This window comes from Hydra vulgaris, chromosome 04, assembly GCF_038396675.1.
Source record: "Hydra vulgaris chromosome 04, alternate assembly HydraT2T_AEP".
In the NCBI taxonomy this organism is placed as follows: Eukaryota; Metazoa; Cnidaria; class Hydrozoa; order Anthoathecata; family Hydridae; genus Hydra; species Hydra vulgaris.
Genome location: NC_088923.1, coordinates 3,992,501 through 4,020,246, shown reverse-complemented (window position 1 = coordinate 4,020,246; position 27,746 = coordinate 3,992,501). Strand labels below are relative to the sequence as shown.

Sequence of the window (27,746 nt, the reverse complement as noted above, 5' to 3'; positions counted from 1 at the left end):
AGCAATATAAGTTTTTCTATCTATTTACCCTTTTCATCTATCTATTTTCTATTATAAATTACATAACATCTACATAATTCCTTTCAAGTTCATAGTTTGATTAAAAACTTATTTTTATATATATGTAACTATAGCAACTGTTGTAAGAACTTTTAAATTTTTAATCTAAAGAACTGTATATATACAAAAACTGTAATTCATTTTCATACGTCAAATTGATGTCGATAAAACATGTTAAAAACTGTTTTGTATTTTATTATTTTAAAATAGTCTAAGTGCTACTTAGAACATTTTAAAATAAAATGATATAAAACGCAAACAAACACAAAAAATTTTGTGTTAGTTTGCGTTTTATATTATTTTACATTGCATAAATACCAATGACTTGCATAAAATATCATAGTTACGATGTGAATTATTGAAATAATAGCAATTAGTTGCATCTATCAAAATGCTCTAAGTTTATATGACCTTAATGCATCTGTTAAATACTTGAAACTCATACGACCTTATTACACCTATTAAAATTTAAATTCTAATGACCTTTAGACATATAATTTGACCTCACTTAAAATTTAAAATAATAAAATGAGTTAAACTTTTTTTGCACATTTTCATTGAAACAAATGAATCATTTATTAGTACATTTTTCATTTGATACACATTGTTCTTTTTATCTTTGACTTTATATAGGCTTCGCTATAAAGGTAAAAAATAAGATATTTTAAAGTTGAAAGACGTTATTTTTAAAATAACTAACTTGAATGAATTAAATTAATTAAATCGTTATTGATCAGTTTAATCCAGTTTATTTAATCGTTCTTCCGTGCGGTGGTGTTAAAATAGCAGATTAATCAGTTAATACCTTTATGTAATTCAAAGACAATTCAATTATCGGTAATGTTTTTTCGTTATGCTTTAGTTGCTGTTTGAAATGACAAACCTGTTTTTATTTGTTTGTAAACTGGTTTTGGAAAGTAATTTATAATCATATTAAAACAAGGTTTAAAATATAGTTTTTAGTAGAGCTGTTTTTTAGGTTTGTCAAATGTTTTCACTGATATTTACGTTTTCTGGAGTAACAATGTCAACGTATTTGACGATATGCGGTTACATGTTATAAATTCCGAAAAATATAATTATTGCGACTGTTAACTTAAATACGTGGCTTAAAGCTAATTTTTTAACAGCTCAACATAGTTTACATTATTCAAAAAAAATTATTAGTCTCATAAAAAAAAACGTCTAAAACAAATTTTTTATTATAGCTAAAAATAAATTAATTACTTTCATAAACCAAATTGTTTGCAGTTTTTCAAAACGAGGATTAAATCTAGTTACGAGGTTTTTTAAAACGAGGTTTAAATTAAGCACAAATTAACATCAAAAGAAGTCGGCTAAACAAAACATAAATATCATAACAACGCATAACTAAAAAGCCTAAGTTTATACAACGAATCAAAATTGAAAATATAACCTTGTTTTGCTTTATGATATTGTATTACGATATTGTAATATGTTTTTGAATAGTTTTGTTTGTGCTTTTTACGGAGGAAAATATTTAAAGATAAACTAACATAAATAATCTTTTTACCTTTTATAATAAACTTTTTTATTATAAACTGATTAAGTTCTTTCCATAAAAGTTTTTTTTTTTTTTACATGATTTACTAATTTAGGGATTGGGGTCACAATTTTTTTACATAGTTTCACAAGGAGTTTGCGAACAGTTTAACATTTTTTAATAAATGTTAAGGGAGCGGTGAGGCTTAAAACTTCCCAAAAAGTTGTTTACATAGTTATTGGATGTTGTTATGCTATAAGCGTCGTTGCTTGCATTTCAGTTATATAGTACTTGGTCGTAAAACTGAGGATTCTAATAAACATATTTCAAAACACATGGTCATGAAATTATTTTCTACATAATGAGGTACTCACTTGATTGCGCAGTTATAATTTTAGTAACATATTCTAAATATTTTTTTTTAATTTTTTAATTATTTATTTTTTGTCTATTTACAATGAGAAAAATTGATTACATATATAATAAAGAAGAAGACATAACTTGTCTTATCGCCGAGCCCCGTTTACATTGAAGCCGTCAGTGCGAATTTAAAAAACTTAAAAAAAAAAAATGAATTCTAAATCAAAATAAAAAATTAAAAAAATTATAATTCTATTTAGTATAATCGTGTTAAAAAATTTTGCCAAAATAAAAACAAATAAAACCATTGTTGGTAAATTGATGTTATCGTTATTTTTCAATCCATCTACTTTTTAAATAAGTAATCCTTTTTAAAAACTGTAATGAAGTTTTGTAGATATTAATGCAATTACTTTTTCCGCTTTTGTTGAAGGCATTATATTGTATTGACATTAATTTTATTTTTTTTAAATTGTAATAATTTTTATTGCTAATGACAATTTTTTATTGCCTGTTGCAAAAACTTTATTTTCGGTAGAACTCATTAGGTATTAGTTATTTAATGCAATTTTTGTATTACTTGTGTTACAAATGTTATAACTTTTTACTAATTTTAGAGAATTATATATATATATATATATATATATATATATATATATATATATATATATATATATATATATATATATATATATATATATATATATATATATATATATATATATATATATATATATATATATATATATATAATTTACCGGTGTTTTTGTTATACTTGACATTTGTTGAAGAAATAATTTTTAATAATTCTTTTTGTATATATTGGAAGTTTGGCATCAATTTTATGCCCTTTATTATGTTTATTTTTACAATTATATATTATATTTTATAACGTTTTTAACAAATATATTTTAACTGATGATGACTATATATAGTAAAGGGCTTCGATATATAGTTTATGGTAAAAAAAATAGCTCTTTGCTTGTTTGTGGTATTTAAACTGACAAAATTAAGTTTAGATTATAACAAAATAAATTAATTTAATTGCGGAAAGTAGGGGAAAGTGGTCTAAAACGAGCTCTTAAGGTTAGAGAGACCTTTTTCAAATCTCTTGCTTGGACAATAATTGTTACAAGTTTAAATGTAGAATATTGTTCGGGCTGACCATAAATATTTAAGAAAACCATCCAAAAAATAGTTTTTTTATTGTTAGTTTCTGGCAAAAAAAATATTTAAAGTACTACTTTTAAAGTTTTATTGAGCTAAATGTTTTCTTAGTTTGACTAAAATTGAAGTTAATGTCAATTTTTTTTTATTTAAAGTGTCAATTTTTAATGTGAATAATGAAGAGAAGATTATGTATCATTTACAGATCAATTATAGCCAATTTTTGATTAATAGCCAGGGTTTGTTCAGAAATTAAATTAAGGGGCCTATTTTAGGCTACTTCCACGGAAAATGGGCTTTTAGCATTTCTTTGTTCAACGGTTGCTTCTTAAAGTAAAGCATAGTTACACTCTTAATTTTCTGATGTTTAATTTTATAGTATAGATTGAATTTCCTGAAAAAAAAATTGTTTGTAAATTTTGGTTGGTTACAGCTTGTTCATTCTATCATTTATTGAAAAGAGGTTTTAGGTCACTCTCTCCTGATTGAATTTAAAAAACCACAAAAACGCAAATTAAAAGAATAGAATCTTTTTAAAAACATTCTGAATGTTTTTATTTTTATTTTTTTACTGTAAAACATGCGCGGAGTGTTGCTACATCGACTATCTTATAGCCTGACTAGCAACGAAGTGCTGCATCAACTGAGTTGGTTGGGGCAAGCAGTCTACCAAAAAATAAAAAATAAAAATTTTTTTGCTCTTTAAAATAAATTTTTTTTAAAAAAGACCTAAAACTGACATTTTATGGTGAAAACTTAAAGACAACTATCCAAGAATATATATTATATATATATATATATATATATATATATATATATATATATATTATTCATATATATATATATATATATATATATATATATATATATATATATATATATATATATATATATATATATATATATATATATATATATATATATAAAATATAAAAGTTATACCTTATTGATGATTTTTGTTTTCAGACTATTCCAGGAAAGATTTACTGTTTCATAGTTTATTAAATTCAAAACTTTTTTAGATTGCTTGGCACAGAAATAGATCTTTCAAAATGTACTGTAAATTAATATAATATTTGTAAAATCAAGATATAGGAACAATATTGGATTATAATAGTACGACTTAGGATCTCGGTTCTATAATTGTACCGATAGCATGTTTTTTTAAATTTAATTCCCTATCACGTACTTAGGTTTAAATTTTGGTTTATTTCAACTTTTTTAGAACAGTTTATCCCTAAATTATAAAATATAATAAAGTCTCATTGTTCTACATGGTATTGTTTCTCTATTATTGACTTTATTCTTAGGGGGTACAATATCGGCAATCTTGCCCTATTATAAATTAAATAAATATGACGTTGCTTTTTTTTGCTCTTTTTTTTTAGAAATTTGTCGGGTTTTTATTTAAATTGTTATAAAATATTTTCAAAAATAATTTTTTTGATCAAAGAATTTAAATGATCCTGAGACTTCAGTAAATTCATAATTCTAAAGTCTATCAAATCTATTTCTGAAATAACAACAAAATAATTGCAAGAAAGAGTAAAAAATATTTAAAAAAATTAAATTTTCAACATAATGTTTTTCCCAACATTAAACAAGCTTAATGTTGGGAAAAATACCTTAATAGGACAAAAGTATCGTTAGACCAAAGTATGAGCTGACAAGTCTTTACCAGATTTTTTCAGAACTTTGCAGTTAAAACTTAAACTGTGTGAACGTTTGTCATTCTGATATCAAGAAGGTATACTAGAGAAGCTAGAGGGAGAACAAAGCTGAAAACCGTTTTAAGTCGTGGTACAGTCTTAGTAGTATAAATAATCCAGCGGCATGTCAAAATGGCGCCTTTGCGTTAAAATTGAGAAAATTTTGAAATATAGTTTGTAACCTTTAAAAGCTGTAATCAATGTGGATTACTTTCTTAAAGGTTAACTGGATAAGTTTTTAACAACTGTGTGAATTTTCAAGAAGTAATCATAAAAATAATTGTTTTTTTACCTCGATACTAGGTATGAATATCAAAGTTTTAGACAACTCTACTACTCTATCTCTACTACATGTTTGAACATTTTTGCTTAACCTTTTGCTTAACCTTGCTTTAGCTATCGGTTTTTTACAATTTAAAAGAACTTTTTTTTGCAAGTTAAGCTATTATATCTCTCCAGGATTTTATTTTAAGTTGTAGTATTTTCGTTGGATTCAAAAGCAAATTGTTATGTTTTAAATATAGATATCATTGAGTAATTTTGTTTTAAAGTGGAATGTGATTGATTAACTTTAAATTATGTTAACTATGCTGTTTTTAATTAAAAATTATGTTCTTACTAAGACTGTTACTTGAAATCATATAAATTATAACATTTTAGCCAGAAAAATTCTTTTTACTTTATTGTCTTAATTGTTTATATTGCATATACTATTATTATTATTACATTACAGATTATTAATTTATATAATTTATATAAAACAAATTTATATATAACTTTAAAACAACTTGAAAAAACGCACGTTTTGATTAAAAACGTCAGCAGTCGTATTCACATCTTTCCGTTTATCCCTTGGATAAGCTATCGCCTGGTTAAAAGTAAAACGACAGTTTTTAACGCCAGCGATAAAATAAGCTTGTATTCTAATGTCTCCATTTGATTAACGGCAGAAGTAAACTTAGTTATCGAAAGGCTGTCAACACTAAAATCTAACCCTGCTATACCCTACAGTTAAAACTGCTATCGGAGGAATTTTCTATTATATTATAAAAAATTAAAATGGTATCCAATCAAAACAAGCGTAAACAAATAAGTTTGCTTTTATAACAAATGAGCAATAATATATAGTATACCAAATATATATGATTTATCCGTTAATTGTAAAAAAAAATTATGTATATTATTTATACACTTACTAGGTTTTAAAATTAATGTTATTATATAATGAAATGTATGTTAAATATATGCGTATCTGTATAACATTTTATGTGTTTATTTATGACTAAAAGTAAATATGCATATACTTTGATTCATAAATAATGTGTGTATGTGTATATGCATGCATGTATATTATATATATAAATATATATATATTAGGTATTTTAAAAAAAAATTCTAATAAAAATTAACCTAGAGCGCGGTAACTATTTGTTTAAGTGATACTTTAAATTGTGTAAAAATATTATTAACAGAATTGCTTTTAGATTAAACTTCGACCAATAAACTACTTGAAATAAGTTTAAGAGTGTTATGGGGTGGAAAACCATAAAGCCCTATTCAATATAGATAGAATTCCTATTCAATATAGATGTGTCTCACTAAAAATACTTTTTAAAATATATTTTTGCAAAACAATCAGAATATTTTACAAAATAGAAACTGATTTATATGAATATTTGAATAGATTCTTTTTAGAATGTGTTTTAATTTTAAAGCTCTTTATGTTTTTGGCATTAACGACGTCAGACGGAAAGTTATTCCAAATATTAATAACCCTGAGGTAAAAAGAATATTTTCGGACATCGAGTTTACACTTTAGTTTGTATAATTTAAATTTGCGACGTTCAGAGTAAATACATTGTTTATTAAAAAGAAACTTGAAATATATGGGCAAACCTAAATATTTATTAAATAATTAGCGAAAATTAACCAGCGTTATTTTGTTAAAGCATATTAGCACTAGAGACTTCACAAGATTAATTCCAACTTTTTTATTTAGACTTTGCGACCAGTCCGGATTCGGACATTTTTTTCTTGGTATCTCTCTCTCTCTGTTTTATATACATATATATATATATATATATATATATATATATATATATATATATATATATATATATGTATGTATGTATGTATATATATACATTCAAATTTATTTGTTAAGTTTTATGATAATAAAGATGCATTTTATTGCCAATTATTTTCAAATGAATATGTTAGATTTCAAGAATTGTATAATAATGCTCTTACTGCTTTGCAACAATAACAATGGGAATTATTATTACTTATGAAATAACACAGAAGTAAATAAGCGCCATGTTTCACTAATGGCTTGCGAGCACTGGTCCATTATGGATACTTTAAATTCAGATCCAATGCATTCTTATATGGATTAATTAAAAGTATAGATCATGCAGCGAGTCTTTTTGAAAAAATTATAGTAACTGATAACCATGTGATAACGTTTATCTTATTAGCTAAATTGGCTAATAAAAATCGCTAAATGAGATAAACTCTAATTTAGCTAAACTTTTTAATAATAATGTTATTGATTAAAATTATATCATGTTTCAAAGCATGACTTGCATATAAGTCAAGTAAATTTTTGAAAATCTTTGGTTATGGTGCACATGACAACATTGTCAGCATAGAGAAGAAATTTATATATATATATATATAATATATAAATATATATATATATATATATATATATATATATATATATATATATATATATATATATATATATATATATATATATATAAATTTTCATTGCACTCTTTTATTGAGTTTTTTGTTTGAACCATCAATCTCACCAACCAGGGTGTTATTACTAACCAAACCAAATTATGGTAGAGGTGACTATAAAAACCTAAAAAATTTTTTGCAGATTCAGAATGGAGAAAACGACCTGAAAAATTCAAAAACAATCTCATTGTGACAAATCAACTCATTGAGTTTCGATACAAAGAAGGATTAGATAAATATATACCGAATCAAGCTACATCAACTCAAAAATAGAGATCAAAACCAAAATGGTTTACAACAGGTATTAAAATTCTAACAAAAAAGAAATTTAACCTTTAGTTGAAACTGCTAGCTAGCTCACCTATTACTTATCTACCTATCAACCCAATCAACAAAGCAACTTGCTAGGAGTTAAAAAAAGACATACTCGCTTCACAAAAAAGCTACGAATCAAGACTTGCCTCACTTTTAAAGTCTAATCCAAAAGAGGTATACAACTATATTTTCAGTCAAAAAAAAGCAAAGTTTACTGTTCCCTCTTTGATAAAAGACGGCATGTAGCTTATAAAATTGCTTGAAAAAGAAAAATGTCTTAATAAACAGTTTGAGTCTACTTTTTCTAAAATTGACAACAAATACAAGTTTACATTCCCAAACAGGATTGATCAGATATGCAAGATTGATCAATTCAATCTTAATGAAACTGCGGTTTTTGGCGAGTTGCGTAATTTGAAGAAATACAAAGCAATTGGCCCTGATGGCATAAGCCCTTATGTTATCAATGAGTGTAACTCTGGATTAGCTTGGCCTATTTTCCTTTTGATAGTGTCATCATTTGAAACTGTTATAATACCTAATAATTGGAAAAAAGCGAATGTGATACCAATGTATAAAGAAAAACGTAAAAAAAAGGTGACCCTATTGAATATAGACAAATATCTTTAACAGCCATAATACGTAAAATCATGGAAAGATTGTTAAAAAAACATATGATGAGTCCCCTAATTCAGTACAAATTAATCGCTAAGCATCAACATGGCTTCGCGAGATAAAAATTACGTGTTACAAATTTATTAGAGACCGTTGGCATCACATCAGAGACATTAAGCTGTGGTCTTTACGCAATTATAATTTATCTGGATTTTGCTAAAGCCTTTGATAAAGTCTGTCATGAAGCGTTAGTTGTCAAATTAGAGGCCTATGTTTTCAAAGGTAAACTACTGAGATGGCTGAAAGCATTCCTTATTGACAGAAACAAAGAGTTCTTGTAAACAAAAACTACTCTGAGTGATTAAAAGTTCAGAGTGTGCCACAAGGATCTGTTCTAGGTCCTGTACTGTTTTTTGTGTACATAAATAGTATGCCAGATTTTGTCAAATGTTCACTCAAGCTCTTTGCTGATGACAGCAAACTAACAAATAAAATAAAAAATCAATTTGACATTGAACATCAGCAGGCAGATCTTGATGCTGTGGCTAATTGAGCTAATAATTGGAAAATGGAGTTTAATACAAACAAGTGCAAAGTTTTGACAATAAAAAAATTGTCAAAAACAACAATCTATGATCACAAATTTAGCATACAAAATCAAGATAATAGTCGCACATACTTGTACTGGACTTAATACTACATTCTGGATCTACCCACCAAACAAGTCCCAATCTGGCGATTGTTCTGGGCCAACAGGTTCAGTTAGGAGAAAAAGGATCGACTAATCAAACAACTCACAAACAACTGTCGTCAAAGAGAATACTTTTTCTTAAATAGAGTGGTTAATGTTTGGAACACGCTTCCGGATGCAGTTAAAAACTCAAAAACTTTAAATTCGCTTAAAAATAGTTACGATGTCAATGTGAAAATAATATAAAACTTTATATACAGTTCAGCTGTCATAGTTGACCATATTCATTTGGTCAGCTCCGCTTTATGCTACAGCTCAATCTTATTATTATTATTATTATTATTATTATTATTATTATTATTATTATTATTATTGTTATTATTTTTATCATTATTATCATTATTATCATTATATATATATATATATATATATATATATATATATTATATATATATATATATATATATATATATATATATATATATATATATATATATATATTAAGGTGGTTCTAAAAACAACTTTTTCTGAAAATGACTGCTGGCACCCCCTGAATATGTTGTATATAATTAAAAAAATGCTAGATTTAAGAAATTTTTGAACAAAAAATATTTTAAGGGGTTGCTTCCGACCCTCGAACATTATATAGGTCCCTAAAATTATTAAAAAAAAGTTTTTCAAAATTATGTCATGTTGGGTCTCAAATGAAGGGAAATGGTATAACAATTTTAAAAATATTAATCATTTTATAATTAAATTTTTATTTTAGATTTTAGTAAACAAAAAGTTACGTTTTTTAACTAAAAATGAAAAATAGGGAATTTAACAAGATTTTTTGATTATAATTTTTTTTATCTATGTTTTTTTATAAAATGATTAAAATTTTTAAAATTTTTATATAATTTCCCTTCATTTGAGACCCAACATGACATAATTTTGAAAAACTTTTTTTTTAATAATATTAGGGACCTTTATAAGGTTCGAGGGTCGGTAGCAACCCCTTAAAATATTTTTTATTCAAAAATTTCTTAAATCTAGCATTTTTTTAATTATATACTACATATTCAGGGGGTGCCAGCAGTCATTTTCAGAAAACGTTGTTTTTAGAACCACCTTAATATATATATATATATATATATATATATATATATATATATATATATATATATATATATATATATATATATATATATATATATATATATATATATATATATATATATATATATATATATATATATACATACAGGATATGACCAAAATGCAAATTTCATTTCTCGGAAATGGCACATAAACTTTTACTTGTATTAACATAAAATATTAATACTTTTATCCAAATCGAAAAAATACCCCCTCCACCTGTGCAAACAAAATTTTTCAAAAAAACGCAAACATTAATGAAAACGCTACTTTGTCGTATGCAAATAAAATAAACTTACTTGTGTAAAAAGATTCAACTTACAAATGACATTAACAGCCAAACCAGCTATCTAGTTCTTTTCTTAAATTAATGAAATGAAGGGTCCAAATATATTTATTTTTGAAAAAAGTTTTTGACAGGTATTTATTAGTTATAACTAAATATTCTTCATTTTATTTTCAAATTATTAACAATACTCATCATTTTGTTTATAATTTAATTTATTATTTTAGATATTGCATATTGTAAAGATTTTAAATTTGTTAACAAAAACACATCCGTGTGGTCCAAAAATTTAATGCATTTTGAAAATGCAGTCAAACAAAAAATCAAATATTTAAAGAATATTTGAGCCAGCGTAGCAAAATACCAAAGGATTTACAATACTTGGTAGATATTTATTTTTTTCTACTGAAATTAAGTCCAGAACCGAACGATGTAAAGTCGCAGCAAAGGAGTTCCAAGAACTATGCGCAAAATTCAATTTCCCGAGTCAAAGTGAGCGTTCTGTATTAAAAAAAGTGAACTTTATGATTGATAAATATTTGATTTATCATAAAAAACCAGATGGCAACATAAAATCTTTTTTCTCACCATTACTTGATCTAACTAATATGCAAGGAGTTTGGCTGAGTACAGAGGACAAAAATTTCTTTAATTTGCAGAAATCTTCTAATGAAGATATTTGCAATTCAACAATAAAACAAGTCCCAAAAGAGTCAATTCATCAAAACAACAAGCTCTATTAACTGGTTTGTCCTGGAAACCATCATCATTCTGTGCTGTCTTCACAGATTCCACTGAATCATTAAGCAAGTAATCCAGTAAAGAAAATTGGGACTATAACGCAGTCGAATGCAAGACGAGTAAACGTACAGTCAATTTGGTAACAAACACTAATTTATCATCAAAAAAAGCATCTAAAGTTATAGGTATTCTAAAAAAAATTGGTTACACAGTTCCAACGCCTTCTCAATCTGGTGTTTACAAAGCTTTACATAAAGAGGCAGAATTTTCATCCAAACATTTCAAAGTTTTCCTTCGTAATTATGAGTGATGTTAGCATTTTGATGGTAAACATCTGGAAGGAGAAAAGGAAATTGTTGTCTTACAGAACTCTATGATGAAATTCGACTTGCTGTTCTCTCACTAAAAACGAAAAAGCTGACACAATATATGGTGGTTTAATTGCTGTTTTAACAATATAAGAAGTATTCAAAGCCATTTAGATTATTATACGTGACACAACAAATACAAATACGGGCTCCAAAAATGATATTGTTGTAAAAATCTGAAAACATTGCATGCACCAGTACGTAACTAGTCCCCAGTAGAGTTTTACGGCTTGTAATGGATGCAGTATTTATGAGTTCAACTTATTTTTCAAATATTTCGTACCTTTTTATTTCTGAAATTACCACAAAATATAAAGGTTTGAAAAAAAATTATTTTCTCAATTAGATAGACCAGAACGTAACCAGTGGAGTGATGACATTTACATCTCATCTTGTACCAATTGTCACAAGTGTTCATATATTATGGGAAGAATCATATATTCCCATATTCATTTTTAAAAACTACCAGCAATGAGTAATGCTCAATGGAATTCCTGTGCAGTTTTTTTATTCCTAGCCTTTTTATTGCTCCCTTTGGCGCGTAGTGATCAATTCACAGAATTATGAAACTTTATTGCAACGCCTTGGGGTGAGAAATGGTTCTCAGGAAAACGTGACGGGAAATCAGCAATAGAACCTTTGAGACCAAGATTACAGCTGTATCCAAAAGCCTTAAAGTTTTCGATAAACATTGGAAGCAGGAAGATTCTGCCATAATTGGCATAGAAAGAAGTAATTGTTGTGCGGAGAGAGCTATTCATGTGATGCAAGACCTTCTTCTTATGTGTAAAACTGCTGGCAAACGTAGAAGCATGGATTTTGCCTACCCCCTTCTAATAATTATTTTACTAAAAGATGATCTTAAAAAGATAAATTTTAAATTTAATATATCAAAAAAGAAACAATTTTGGTATTTTGAATTTGTTTTTGCCTTTCCAATCTGTGTTTTAGAATTACATTATCATACATTGTATGACTGTATGCAATAAAACATGAGTTGGGTGGGCAATAAAGCTTTCTATACGATCTATAACAAAGCCCTGTTGAGGTTACATGAAACTTTCTCTGTTGAAGCCATACCAAGCATAATTAGAAGAATTTGGGCACAATTTTTTTACATAAATATCTATATTTTTTTTGTATGTAAGACTTTATATTAAATATTATTTAAGAGTTAATTTAAGATGTTTTTGAAATATTGTTAACTTCTTTTTTTGTTTTTAGAGATTAAAACATTATAATAAAAAAGTTGATTAACATTTTTTGTGTGTTTAAAGGTTCAATTTAGCCTAAAAGAAGTTCCTTGTAAAAAGGAATAATTTTTGAATAATAAGTTGTCTATTTTTTAAACAGGAAGAACACAGTACATGGTACACAGTGAAATAACTCATTTTAGAGTTAATATATGGTTTAAACTGTAGGAAAATAAAATGTCCACTTTAGTGTGATAAAGAAGATCGTGATTTCTTGAAATGATTACAATAAAATTACTCGGTTTTAATATTTTGATTCGTTAGCAAAAGTGGAAGAAAATAGAGTTATGAGAAAATGTTTCATCCGTAGTGTAGAGGTATAAACATAAAACTTCAAAAAAAAAATAAAAAATAAGTGTTAAGTAGGATAGATACAACCCTAGATACAAACTCTTCAATTTTTTTTTATATTGTAGCGTGTTTTAATTGAATTTAAAGAATTACTCAAGCAACCATTATTTAAAAAATCCCCGATTGCGATTTACAAATTAAACAAAATCATCATCTGTTGGCATCGCAACGTCTAGATGAGAAAAAAAGCACGAAAACTAGTTAACGGAGCTGGCTAACGGAGAAATTTTGACTGGAAAATTTATTGGAGTGGTTATTTTACAGAGGCTAAAATATTTGAATACCATTTACTTTCCTCCGTTTTAAAAGATGCCGTTTAGAGTTGTTTTCTTAATGGACACTCAAATTCTCCGTTAGTTTAACAGAGAGATGTGAATAAGGCTGCAGAATCTATTTATGCCACCCAAGCCTTTTTCATTTTTTTATTGTACATTAATCTTTTTTTTAGTAATTATTAAAACAACCATGTGGATAGCAAGTTAAGCTATTAAATATATACAAACTTGTTGTTATGTTAAAGCTAGCTACAATAATACAACAATAATAACTCCTAGCTCAAAAGTTGTGATGAGTATACTGTATACAGTGTAACACTCCACAGTTTTTTAGCTAACGATATCGTATTCTTATAAATTCATAGTAATGTTTTTTATTTGTTTTTTGTTTTTTCAACATCTTCGCTTTTAACAAGGCTGCAAGCAACCACTATTAAAGTTGGAAGTTACTGGAAGGGAAAAGAAGAAGTTTAAAGAGCAAGATAACAATTGACAGACGACTTAAAAGATTGCAAATTATATGAATTAGGAAAGCAAGATGAAGGAAGCGAATTCCAAAGAAAGATGTTTAAGGAAAAAACTAGACGAATAAGAATTTTTGGAGCACTTAGGAACAGTCACAGTAAAAGGATGAGACTTAATTATATGACGAGTAACACGAGAATGAATTTTAGAAGATTGCGCAAGAGAAGCTAGCTCTTTGTAGCAGTGCCCATTATAGTATTTGTAGAAAAGAGAAAGAGAAGCAACATTACGACGATGTGATAATGGTTGATGGATACAAGAGCAGGTCTACAATGCGTTTTTGCACCTTGTCTAAAAGAGAAAGGGTATCATTGGAAGACCGCCCCAGATTTGGCAACAGTATTCCATACATGGACGGATTTGAGATTTATAGAGATTCTGGTGTAAGAAAGTGTCGAGCATGATAAAGAGATGCAACCTTAGCAGATACTAATTTTGCAATGGATTTGGTATATGGTTTCCAGGAAAGATCAAAAGAGTTATTCCTAGAAGATGAAACTTAGATGGCTCATCGAGTACATTACCGTTCATAAATATAGGAAGATCTAAATTATTGCGATATTTGTTTTAACAGCTAAAAATGTACGGTATGTAGCTATCAATATACATACATATCGCAGGTATTTTTATATGGTAAAAAGCAAGTCGTATTTTATTTTATTAGTTTTAGTGCAGGCCACTATGCTTCAAAAAAAACCCTTCATGTGCACATGCGTTTTACAAGCAAGCTTTTTGTTGATATGAGATCCTTGTATGAAAAGGATTTAAAAAATGGCAGGTGTCACAATTTTTATGTTTTTTGTCGCATTGTATGACGTAATAGACCCCCAATGCAAGAAAAATTGTTATTTTTCAAATATTTTGAGCCAGTAGAAAGAACATTAAATAAGCTTTCGAAATCATATAACAAACGTATGTTAAAAGTTTTTACTTTATAAGATATAGGGCGTTATATATTTTACCACACCGGGGGTCATTTATAGAAATTACGACTAGATAACATAATTTTCGAAAATAAAAAAGAATTAAAATTATTAAGTTGGTACATGTATCAAAATTTGAATTGTATAAACATATAAACGTTATTATATGTAAACTAGATAAAATTTACAATTTACAATGTTTTTTTGAGAGAAGAAGGGATCCCCGGAAAATATTTAACTGACGGTATTAAATCAATTAAACTTATAATATAAATGGAATTAATAACATTTATTTAATGAAAAGCTTCAAAGATCCTAAGATTTTATTATTAGATTTAAAAACTTTTTATATTTTGGAAATAAATGTTAAAAGTAATGTGCTTACAAGTTAGTATTTAATAACAATATATAATTAAATTTAATTATATAGATCATATAACTAAATTGCGTCTCATAAATCTCTATTGTCATAGTCATACATGTCTTCTTTTTGGTAGTCTACATTATTATTTGTACATCCGTTACACTTGTACATATCAGAGCAAACAAGTTTATTTTTCAAACATTTGCACCTTTTATTACTACAGTCCTCTTTACAATGAAATATGCTCAACTCAATAAGTGCTATTGGTGCTGGTATATAATCAGTCATTATGGGGTCAAGAGATCCGTTTTTTAATTTCCAGCCATACTCTACAAGCGATGGGAGATACTGTACGGGCATGTTAGAGCGTTTAAGCACTTTGCATACAAAGTGACAACGGAATATATGATACTTTAGGGCATTCATTGTTGGAGGAAGTTGTGCAGCGTCATACTGGAATTTAGAGAAAAGGAACCAACGAAGTTGTAAAAGAGTATAAATATTTTTGTCCGCTTTTATCACTGTAGACTCTAACAACAAAACGTTCGATGCTATTTATTGTAAATAAATCAGGTAAAGCTTTCGGTTGTCCTAGATTTGATAGGACACCTATGGTTCCATCGTCAGCTTTAAAAAATTCTTTACACCATGATTTTTTACTGATTTTAGAATTGCGACCAGTTCACAGCCAGTAAACGCATGAAATCCTGAAGAAAAAGTATATACTTCATAAAGACTCTTAATGTCATTAACAATGAGAAAAAAGTTAAACAGAAATATAAAAAACAGCTTGAGCTTATTTAGAACCAATTGCTTTGTAATATTTTTGAATTGAGATGTCACTTTCCTTATTTCCTCTACCAGTTCGAAAAATTTTGACACGTCGTCAATCGTGGCAGGACTTGATAAAAGTGAACCAAAAGTAGAAAAACGTCAGTAACTTTTTTAATGGGTTTTCTTTTGCAATGTCTATGGAATGCAGAATCACCAAAGTGTAAGCCTCTTGATCGTGATTCATAATTTCTGCAGATATTTGTATGAATCATGATTACGGAGGTGATCATGATTCAAGTATAAATCATGATCACTCCCGTGGTCATGATTCATAATTTCTGCAGACAGATGTTCCACATTTCCTTCTATTGTGTTTGAATATATTACAATTAAGCGAACCTTTATTATTTTTCGTATACTTAGCAAGGTGTTCGGTAAGAGCTTGTTTGGTTTCAATATGCCCCCAATAACTGCTTTAGCGACTTATTACAAATTATAGAGTCATCAGCAATTGATTTCATTGCCAGAGGTGCGTTTTTTTCTTTTCCTAGACTTTAATGATTGTTCCGTGTATCTGTTAAAAACAAATCTTATCTCATGCACTTTTCTAAGCATGCAAAAAAGGGTTGCAGCAATGTCCTGAATAATAAAACAAATATGAGTATTACTATAAGTCATACATATGTCAGTTAACTTATCAATTCTACATACACAGTTATTACAGTGAACAATACCTGTGATATAATTCAATTAAAATGCTACCGTAAACAATAAATAACATAAGTGTTACCTTCCAAGTATTAATACTATCATCTTTATGAACTTTATTGACCAAGGCCATGCCATCAATAATGATAGTTGATGTATTTTCGGGCATTTCTTTTTCTCGCGTGGTAATCTTTAATCTTTTTGATAAGTCTTCTAATTCATGCAGAACTTTTTCTTTATCATAGGTGATCAATGGGTGACCATCTTGAGTAAACATTGATTTTGGTACAACTAAAAACTTATAGCTACCAATGCCTTTTTCCAAATCAAGCTCTGGGCGTTTTCTTGTACTAAGTAGAAAACAAGATAATAAGGTGTGCTCTTCTTTTAGTTGAATTTCTTTATTACCTATCTTTGTTTTCGTAACTTTGTCCTGACTTTGAAATGTTTTCAGATTTCTCATTTTCATTGGCGACCATATAGATATGTCTCCTATAACCTTTCAGTAACAAAAAAACGATAGAGATTTTCTTCGATCTCTCCATAATCAACTAATTCATTTACTATTTCATTTAGCTTTCGACAACAAGATTAAAAACAACTCAATTTTCGTTGAAGTTAATGTTAAATGCATCAAAATCATAAATGGCTTTGTTTATATTAGATGAAATTCTTTCGTTGGTAGGTCCTGCGAGTTGGTAGTGTTGTTTGCGAAATTGTGATCAAATGTTATTTTATTCAAAAAAATTCTTAAGATGAAATTTAAAGCAGGAGCAATAAGGCAAAAACGGTTTAAGCACGTTGGATTTTGGGTAAGACCAATAACACCTCCTCTTGCCTTCAAAACTTTGTTTTTGTGTTTTAAGGCATGATCAGAACCAGTATTGCAAAAAGAAATGCCCGACTTGTTGACGGTTAAATTTTTCTTAAGATATTCCGAGTAGGTAATGTCTTTTTTTTTCAGTTTAATCATTGTAGCAAGATACAGTGGTGAAAAACGTGCATAATTATATGGATCATGAGCGAAGAAGTAGATCATTGCATTAAGCAAAGAAAGATGAAGTTTCTAATGTTCCAAGTGAAATGCTCAATCAAATTTAAGCAATATCTTATGCATTTAAATAAAGTTGTGCAAAAATAAACCTTGTTGAACTAATGTGTCATCAAAGTTCTTGCATTTTCTTACAAAATTATTTGATTGGAAATAGTAGCATTTGCTCAAAGCTTCTTTGTTCAGACTCCTTATTAATTATTGGTGGGAGTTCTTGCGCATGCTTTTTCATTACATCACGAATTTCTGGGTAAAGAAGCAAGAAGCTATCCAAGTATAATTTGTTTAAAGATAGGTATAAAACCATAATTGCTTCAATATCACATTTCAAATGTTTCCTTTCAAGAATCTGTCGAAGGGAAGTAGGGTCGTAAACACCTGCCTCTATAAATACCTGATCAACACCACTTCCAATAATGTACTTTCCGATAACTTTTAAAAAGACTAATACGATATGTAGGTCTCCAAGTCGAAAAATGAAACTTTCTTTGATTTCATTGTTCTATCGTAGCTGCATGCATTTTGAATAGAGCTGAACATCAAGGGTCACAATGGTTTTTTTACTCCCAGTGACCGCAACGTTGATTCCCTGAACAAACTTTAATGCAGTGAAAAAATTGCTCCAATCAGTTGGTGTACTTGAAAGTATGGAATTAAAAGCACTCCATGTTGGTAATTTAAATTTCTTGTCAATCACATTAAAAAACGCCCATATTCAATGTTTTGTGCAAAATGAAGAAAGATTGACCAATGAACGTGCAGACTCAAAATCTTAAAAGTTTTCATTGGGTGGATTTGGTATGGCACAACTATGAATTAAATGGGGATGTGCATGTTCAAATGTAGAATACTTTGTACGCTGTATCTTTGGCATAGTTGCTTTAGCATTCGAATTATTTTGAAATGCAACATATGTGGTTCGATGAAATTCAAATTTTCAGTCAGCAGTGTGGTTCTAAAAGTCAATGCTATCAATAGCAAAGTGCAGTGGCATTCCTATTTGAATATTAGGAGATAAAAATGCGCATTGATTTGTGGACATGTTTTCAATAACAGCGTTTCCTAAACCATTTATATGTAAAGCAGCCCACAAGCTTCTTATTACTGATTTCTTTATGCACATGTAATCCGAGGCCAACTGAAAAAGGTGTTTCAGTGATATCTCTAAAATCATTTTGCGTTTTTGAGCAATGTGAGATTTGCTTCTTGTTTTTTGCTGCCTTTACAATAATTTGTGAAATGTTTTTAACACGATTATCAATGGATTTTTTTCAATATAACTTAAGTTTTAATTTTGTTTTGGTCTAAGTATCACCCATCTTAGCAAAGAAAATAAGGATGTTGGAGTATCAAAGCCAGCGAAATTTCCATCAAGCTTCCTTTTTCTCTGTTGCAGGATTTCTTTCCGAATTATTTTAACTGCCTCGAAAATTGTGGTATAACCATCCGGATTGTTTTCTAAAGGTATCTACCGCCTTGGCTTTGAATTTGCTAGAGCGAAGCTGTTTGGACTTTCTACGGCACGGATGTCTTGAAAAAAACTATTCCTGGCACGTTGCCTTGTAAAAGTTTCTTTAAGCAATCTTTAGAATTTAAAATTTATAAAAAAAATTTAGTGATTGCTAGAAGAAATTTTTAAAAACAACGTAAAGAACATACCCAAAATGCACTAACTTGTGTTTTTAAAGGATGCAAGGTGTAAAAATACCTGGATTTATATTTTTACGTAGATATACGAAAAAACTCAACCAAAAATAATAATTTTAAAAAAATATCGTAAAAAATTTTTTTTACGATCTTCTTTCTGGCAAACAATGCATTTAGTAAAATCAATAATAGGTTTTCTTCTTTTTCGTTCCTCATACATTTGTTATTAATATTTAATATCTAAAACAGCAACAACAAGTCGATATTGGTTTCTCACAGCATAGAAACGTTTATAAAAACCGAGAACAAATTTAAAACATTCGAATTGTTGGGTTGTTATGGTAGAATCACGAAAAATTAAAATAATATCATTAAAACATTCGAAACGAACAAATTGTAAAACAATGAAATATTTCATCAAAATTAAAAAAGGTTAAAAAAAACATTTTTATCTAAAATTTGATTTTCATAATAATAATTATTAAATTATTATTTAAAAAAGGTGTAAAAAATGTAAATTTAGCGTTCAAAGCAATATTTTGATAATAATTTAAAATCACAAAGCCCTAGTTTACCCCCGGTTTAAAAAAAGTTTGTTTACCCCAATATTTTAAAAATTAAAGTATAAATTTTCAATATACTTATTATATTTTTTTTGAACACTTGACTGATACTCTTTTAATTAAAATAAAAAATTTTTAAATCTTTGTTGTTTTTTTGTTGCTATAGGTACCAATTACGTCTTACCACGTGACATGAAAAATTAAAATTAAGTGACACCTGCCATTTTTCAAATCCTTGTCATACAAAGAATTCAAATAAGCAAAAAGTTTTCTTGTAACATATATGTGCACACAAAGGTAAATAGTGGTGTGCACTATTTTGAGATATTTAAGTTATAACTTTTAAAACCGTTTTTTAAACACAATTCGATTAAAAGTTCCCTTATAGATATAATTCCTCAGTAAATTCTACTTTTTAAGGTAATTTTAAGTAACATATATAACGGTTTGAAAAATACAGGCTTCATATCACTAAAAATGGTTATAATGGATTATGCTTTTGTCCTTTGCAAAACGTTGCAAAAAGATTTTTTATTTTTATTCATATTTAGTAAGAATATCACGACAAAAATAACTTCTGACATCAAGTTCGTTTGTAAAGGTTGGATGTCATGAATAGTGATTTTGCCGAATACCGAATACCAAAAAAAATGGCTAAACGGTCGGCGAAGCACCAAATATTAATAACTGGCATAAGTGAAAATTGGCATAAGTGCGCCTTAAGAATTTGCAAACATTGGCATAAGTGAATCGAAAAAATTTACATATATATGGCCATAAGTGCGAAGTAGCATAATTCTTTTGGCGCACTTGTGCCAATTTTTGGCACTTCGCAATGTTTGCGTACTCTTTTGGAGCACTTATGCTGATCACACTTATGACAGTTTGCACTCATATCAGTTTTTAAAAGTGTTTCACGCTTATTCCAGTTTGTACTTATGTCAATTTGCGCTTATGCCAATGTTTGCAAATTCTTTTAGCGCACTTATGCCGGGTCGCACTTATGCCTGTTTTTGCAACTGATTTACACTTATGGCAATTTACACGTATGCAAATGTTAACAAATTTTTTCGGCGCACTTATGCAAGTTTGCATTTATTCTGCTTTGCATTCATGCCAGTTTTCACTTATGCAAGTTTGCACTTACGCCGGTTCCCTCTTATGTCGTATGTACTTATGACAGTTTGCACTTATAAAATTCGCACTTATTCAGTCGCCAACGTTACTAATGCATGTTCCAAAACAAATTTGAATGGGTTAGTTATAACACAGCAAGCAACACACACAAAAAAATATTAATGCTCTAAGAAAGATCAAGTCTGCGAAAAGTTAATCATTCTCACTATAAGGCTGTTTGACACGGATGAACCATCATCGATGTCTAGTGATGATTTATCTGCGATTCGTAAGAAAAAAAAATTAAATAAAAACGATCAAACCAATCTCTATAGAAAAAAAAACACCCTAAATGTCAAAAAGAAAAGTCAAATTGCAAATAAAATTAGTTTCGCTCATAAAACTGTTCGCTTGAAAATAAGACAGCAAACCTTTGCAAGTTGCAGTCAGCAAACGCAAAACATTGTCCTAATAGAACTTGTTAAACTTTTCATATAATTTCCAGATGCCAATGCCTTTTTTTTTTTACAATCTAGTATTTGGTATTTAGCCGAATAGTTTGCAATATCTTCCGAACACCAAACATCCAAAAAAGTAGCCAACTAGGCCGAATGCCGAATAGTCGCCGAACATCTGTGACATCTCTAGTCTTAAGTACCTGAAGATCTTTAAATATAGCTATTAGTAGAAATAGTCTCTCCGTATACAAGTTTAAATAGTTTTCAAATTATGGCAGCTTTTTATTTAAACCTAATACATTTTTACTAATGAATGTATTTAATAATACCCCATTCCAATAATCTCTATTAGACATATTTCTAGAAAATTTAACAGAAAAAATCACATCTCAAAGAAGTCTTGTTGCTAGATTTTAGAAATGAGTCATGTTTTTGAAATTATTGCTTAGATTGGTATAAATGGATAGAAGTTGGTTTTGCGTACATCATTAAATATCTTAATCCAATTAGAAACAAGTAATGAATTATGATTTTCAGCTAATGAGATACACACCTTTCGCGCTTTTCATTTACGAATGACGTCTTTTCGGAAATATAACCTCAACGGAGTCATCTTTTTTGATGCCAAATTATGAAATCCAATTCAATTTATCTTTTAACAATAAAACCGTTCAAGATTCTGTAGTAATACCTAACTCTAATGAGCAATATAGAGCAATATAGCATGTTTTTAGGGGTTTCATATACTTACCTTAAGGTGTCCTTTATTCGTAGTTGTATTGTTGATATTATTTTTTATTACAAGTAAAAAAAGGTAAAAACTTTTAAAAAAAAACCTTCACGAGATTCAAACATTTTTATTGGAGATCTGTGTATCTACGACCCCATACATGGGATGTACAATGTACATGGGATGTAAATCGCTTAAATATTTTAAATAACAACAATAACATATATCAAGTAGTATTTAGAACATTTCTATATAAGTTAAGTAACTCAACGGATCGGTAGCACCAATTCCTATTGTTCACTTGATACCTCGTAATTTCACGTATGGTTTCTATGGTAATATTAAAATGTTTTTTTATGGTATGAAGTAAAATACGGCTTCCAAATAAAATATTTTCAAATACGTTCGTGATGTGGAAAGTTAAAGAAAATAAAAAAAGAAAAACAAAGTTTGTTTTAAAAAACAAGTTTTATATAGTATAAGAAGTAACAGTAGATGCAAAGTAAATCATCGAAAACATTATTTTTGATGACAAACCTCATATATAAATAAGAGGTTTGATTAAACTAATCAAAAAAATTTATAAATAATCGTATTATAATAACAAGAATTGTTTAGTATGATATATATTTTTAAAAATAAAGTAAGTATATGTGAAACGAAAAAATGTAGAAAATATCATGAAAATATCAAGAGTAAATATGAAAGAAAAATGTCAAGATATAACAAAGTAGAACTTTTTATTATTTTCTACTTAGAAAATAATAAAATATCAGAAAAATGTCAAGAACAAAATCTTGTAAGAATATATTTAAAAAAAACTAAAATACTATTACTATCCGATATACTATTATACGTTATATAGCATATGTACTAAATATTCATTTGTCATAAAAGAGTTAAAAATATAAAAATGTGTCTTCTATAGATAGAATGAAAATGAATTTTTGACAAAAGGGTAATTCCGTTTGAAGTAAAAATCAAAGTTTTTCGAAACTATTCTACTCGAAAAAAAAACTCCTTGAAAATAAATAATTGACTTTCCAAAATTAGTTTCAAAAATAGGCTGTTGAATTAAATTATTTCTCTAGTTTTATTTAAAATATAAAAAAGAAATAAGAGATGCGTTAGTTTTACTTTTTTACATAAAAATAACTTATTTATTTTAAATCAAATTTTAAAACATATTTTTGTCTAATCAATGTTCATATTTTGTAACGATGTTGTAATGCGTTTATGAGATTAAAAAAAAAAGATTAGTACCATCAGCAAACATAACGGTCATTATATCAGAGGCTTTAGGGAGGTTTTTAATGTAAATAAGAAAAAGAAGGGGCCCAAGTATAGAGCCTTGTTGGACTCCACAAGTTAAATCTAATAAATCGGAAGATACAGTTACTATCAACGAACTGTTTACGGTTGCTTAAATAACTTCTAAGTAGCATTAAAACGTTTCCTTTGATTCCGTAGTACTCTAATTTTTGAAATAGAATTTTGTGATCAATTGTATCAAAGGCTTTTGATAAGCCAATGAAAACTCCCAACGTTTATAGGGATTTTTAAAAAGATTCAGCAATACTGCAGATAATTTTGAGTGTTCCGTGTTTTGTTGAATTACTTTTTTCTAAAGCCGTACTGTACCGTAAATTGTTCGAGGATAAATGATTGAAAATCACGCTATATAAAATTCCTATATACCTAGGATACATATTTTAACATCATAGAATTATATTAAAACAGGTATCCTAAAAGTAAGACATCTTTTTAAATACTTTTATTCAATATGTGTAACATCTTGCGAATACTAGGGTGTAATGAGATCGAAAAAGCCGTCAAAATCATTGTATGAAGAGATAGACAAATTTTACCTTGGATTGGGTGATATAGACGCAGCAAAATTGCTTCTTTGTTTTTCTTTAAGCGTCTTATTACTAAGCAACGCAAAACGTGGAAATTTTTTTTTGCTAAAAAAAATCGGCTTGTGTACTGGACAGTAAAACTTATTTTTTATTGATGATTAAATTTAGAAAAAACGATTTTTTCGTCAATTAAATGCGTCAAATTAAAATGTTCTATTTTATATTTTATAGTTAATGAATGCTTCAAGATCTATTTAAGAAATACTATAGGACAGAATCTTTCTTAGTATTAATTTCTATACGACAAAATCTTTCTTAGTATCAATTACTTTTTTACAGTATTAATTGCTTTTTTGAAGACAAAAGAATTTAAAAAAATTTTAAAATTAAAAAAAACGGTTTACATTACGAAAATTTTTTACACTGTAAACAACTGTGAAATTAAATTGAAAATGAACATAAAGTTAATGTTTTAAAATAATCTGAGGATTTTTTTATCAAGCTAGAATGATTCTCAATAAAGATATTTTTTTTATGAAGAATTTAGAATTATGCTAAATATTCAACATGGCCAAGGTAAATAAAAAGTTACTATCAGATGTGCAACATCGATGTTATTCTAGTTGAATTCAGCCATTAGCTTGATCAACATAGTCGATGTTACTCTGTAATTGACATTTTGTATCCTTAATGTCACCAACATAAAATGTAAATACCATAAACAAGGTTTTTTCAAGTATTCAACTTAAATTTACATTAATCTTAAATATCTAAAACTGTTTATGCTTATCAACAAGTGTGAAGCTTAAGACATTTAGAGATAAAGACATGAAAAATAATAGCTAAAAAACGCTGTAATAGAAATTTATATTTATTACTTTTAATTTTTAAAGTGAGCATTTTTAATAATAAAAAAAGGGTTTATAAAATAAATCTAATTTATACATAGATGCTGCCAGCTCAAACCTTGAACCCTACTCCATTTATGTACTGTAATTTTAATAATTTGCTATTTTAGTAACACGTTTTTTTCAGATTTTTAATGGCAAATTAAATAAATCTGTATTAAGCTTGCATATTTTTTTGTCAGCAACGATATTCCCCTTAAATAGCCATCTGTGGTGTCAGATAGTATCTTCATATAGAAGATATTTATTACTGAAATATTTTTGTATTGTTTTTTGTTTCTTTTCTTTTTTAACCTAATTTGTAAAATCTAGATAAAAGTTGGCATTTTTAAATTTTATTTCTTAGGAGTATATTTAGGTCATTCTATACCAAATGGACTTAAGTCCAAAATGGACCTCTTTTGCAACATTTTAATATGTTAGTGTAATTGCCTTTACCCTTTTATCAATGATGCAATCACTAAAAATCAATAAATGCAAATACTGAAGATTTTTTCAATTATTGTATTCTACATGAAGCAAATGTCTGAGTACAGCAAGTATTTTACTGAAAAAATTCAGTAAAATACTGCTGTACATACATATTCCTCCTCAAGTTCAATGATGGTTCACGTTCGCCAAAAAAGCAAACATCTCTAATTTACAAAAATGGCATTTATTTTGGTAAATATTTGATTCATTTTTTTCGAATGAAAAAATATTTACAAAATAAAGAGAAAGAATCATGTGTTTAATATCTTTATTATTAGTATGATATTAAACTTATTTATTAGTATGATATTAAACACACGATTCTTTATCTTTATGATTTACTTTATCCTAGCTCATATTTGAATTTATTAGAAAAAAGCATTAATTAAAACTTTTAAACTAATTAAAAAATTTTGTACAATTTGTGCAAGGTAAGCAAAACATGAAGTTTAATTTAATAACACATGTCATTAATAAATCACACACTTGGTCTTTCCCACTTTTCCCTAGATTTAGCAATATTGATTTAGTTTTCAGTGATACAATTTTTTTTCTCCACTTTTTCTAATAATAGACTTAACAGAGCTCAGACAAATTTACAATTTCAACTAATTATAGTTTTGACATTCCTCTGCCTTTTTAATTTATATTAAATTTAATGTCTAAAAAGCTCCATATATAAAATCATATAGAACTTATACAATATTTGAAACAATTTAAATAATGAAAACACATTCTAATGTGTTTAATGAGTTGAAATTTAAACTCACAAATTTTCAATAATTTTTAAAAATATATTTTCAGTATCAATTACACCAGGTTTAAACAAAAACTTATATTATGCTGACAAAAAATGTGCCAATACTTGAGCAAATGTTTTAATAAAAAAAAAGACAGATCCAGGGAATAGAGTATATACGGTAACTCTAATTTTAGCCACAATTTTCTTCTTTAAAAAAAGTTTTAATTTCACAATTTCTAACAGCCAAATAACACTTGAACAGTTGAAAGATGGTTTTATACTTCACTATTTTTATAATGCTATTAATAATGCTCTATTTTGGCTAATTTTTTGTTTTGTTTTGTTATTTAACTAAAATTTTTTGTATTGGGAGCCTAATCTATCTTTAAAATATATGCAATACTTTAAGTAAAGAGTTAAGAATTAGCCCCTTGATGTTTTCCTTTTAAAAATTAGATCTTTTTAAATAGTCATTTTGTTTTATAAAGTAATAAACAAATTGTTTAAAAATTTTTTTAAATGAAATTATTGTAAAGCATTTTGAATTCAAATCTTGAATTAAAAAGTTAAAATTTTTAGCAATATCTAATAATGTTAGAATATAAATAGATTATAACATTCCTATGGTAAAACTTCCTCATAAGATCCTACTTTTTTTCCTGATATCATTAAAAGAAAGTCTAAAATATCAGTAGAACCACCAAATAAACCGCAAAAGGCCTAGGTTTTTGGTAGTTTAAATAGTAAACAAGTTTGCAGTTTAGCTGAAACCATTTTTAGGCTAATTTCTAAAATTAATAAGCCTACCAAATAAAGAAAAAAACTTTTGTATATTGATCCCCCATCAAATAGTTTTTTGAACTTGTTAACAATTACATTTTTAAGGCATATTTGATTCAGTTTCAATTGTTTTACAAAAGTAAGCTCAATGTTGTCAAGGATGATAAAAATTAGAGTTCTTCCTTAGTTATGTTTTAAAAATACAGACCTATATAGTACAAACAAATCATATTTTTCTTTTCTGAAAATCAAAAAGTTCAAATTAATGGCTCATAAACCTATCAAGGTCAGTCCATGCCAAGTGGATAAATGTTTCTTAGGGACATTAACTTGACATACATAAAAATAATTGTGTCCTGAAACGTTTCCTGAAAATTCCCTACCTCAAATGACAAAATTTTTTAATTTGATTTTTTACTGCTTTTGAACAAAGGAAAAAATTAAAGTATAAATACTTCAATTTTTTTAAAATAGTAAGTATGCTATGAATAAGACTATGCTTTAGATAATGGCATCCAAATCTTTTTTCATTCAAAATTTTATA

At 27.5% G+C, this 27,746-nt stretch overlaps 1 protein-coding gene across 4 annotated transcripts in view; it reads left to right on the top strand.

Moving 5' to 3' along the window:
- The first annotated feature begins 787 nt into the window (after positions 1-787).
- Positions 788-27,746, top strand: part of LOC100206499 (nitric oxide synthase 1) — a 101,549-nt gene continuing 74,590 nt past the window's right edge. Inside the window, exon 1 of one of the 4 annotated variants that reach the window (XM_065795272.1) lies at positions 788-897. The gene's annotated coding sequence lies outside the window, so the exon portion shown is untranslated. Of the gene's footprint in view, positions 898-1,814; positions 1,931-2,364; positions 2,473-24,689; positions 24,878-27,746 lie in introns of those variants that run through there. The other 3 variants (XM_065795273.1, XM_065795270.1, XM_065795271.1) reach the window with 3 other exon arrangements.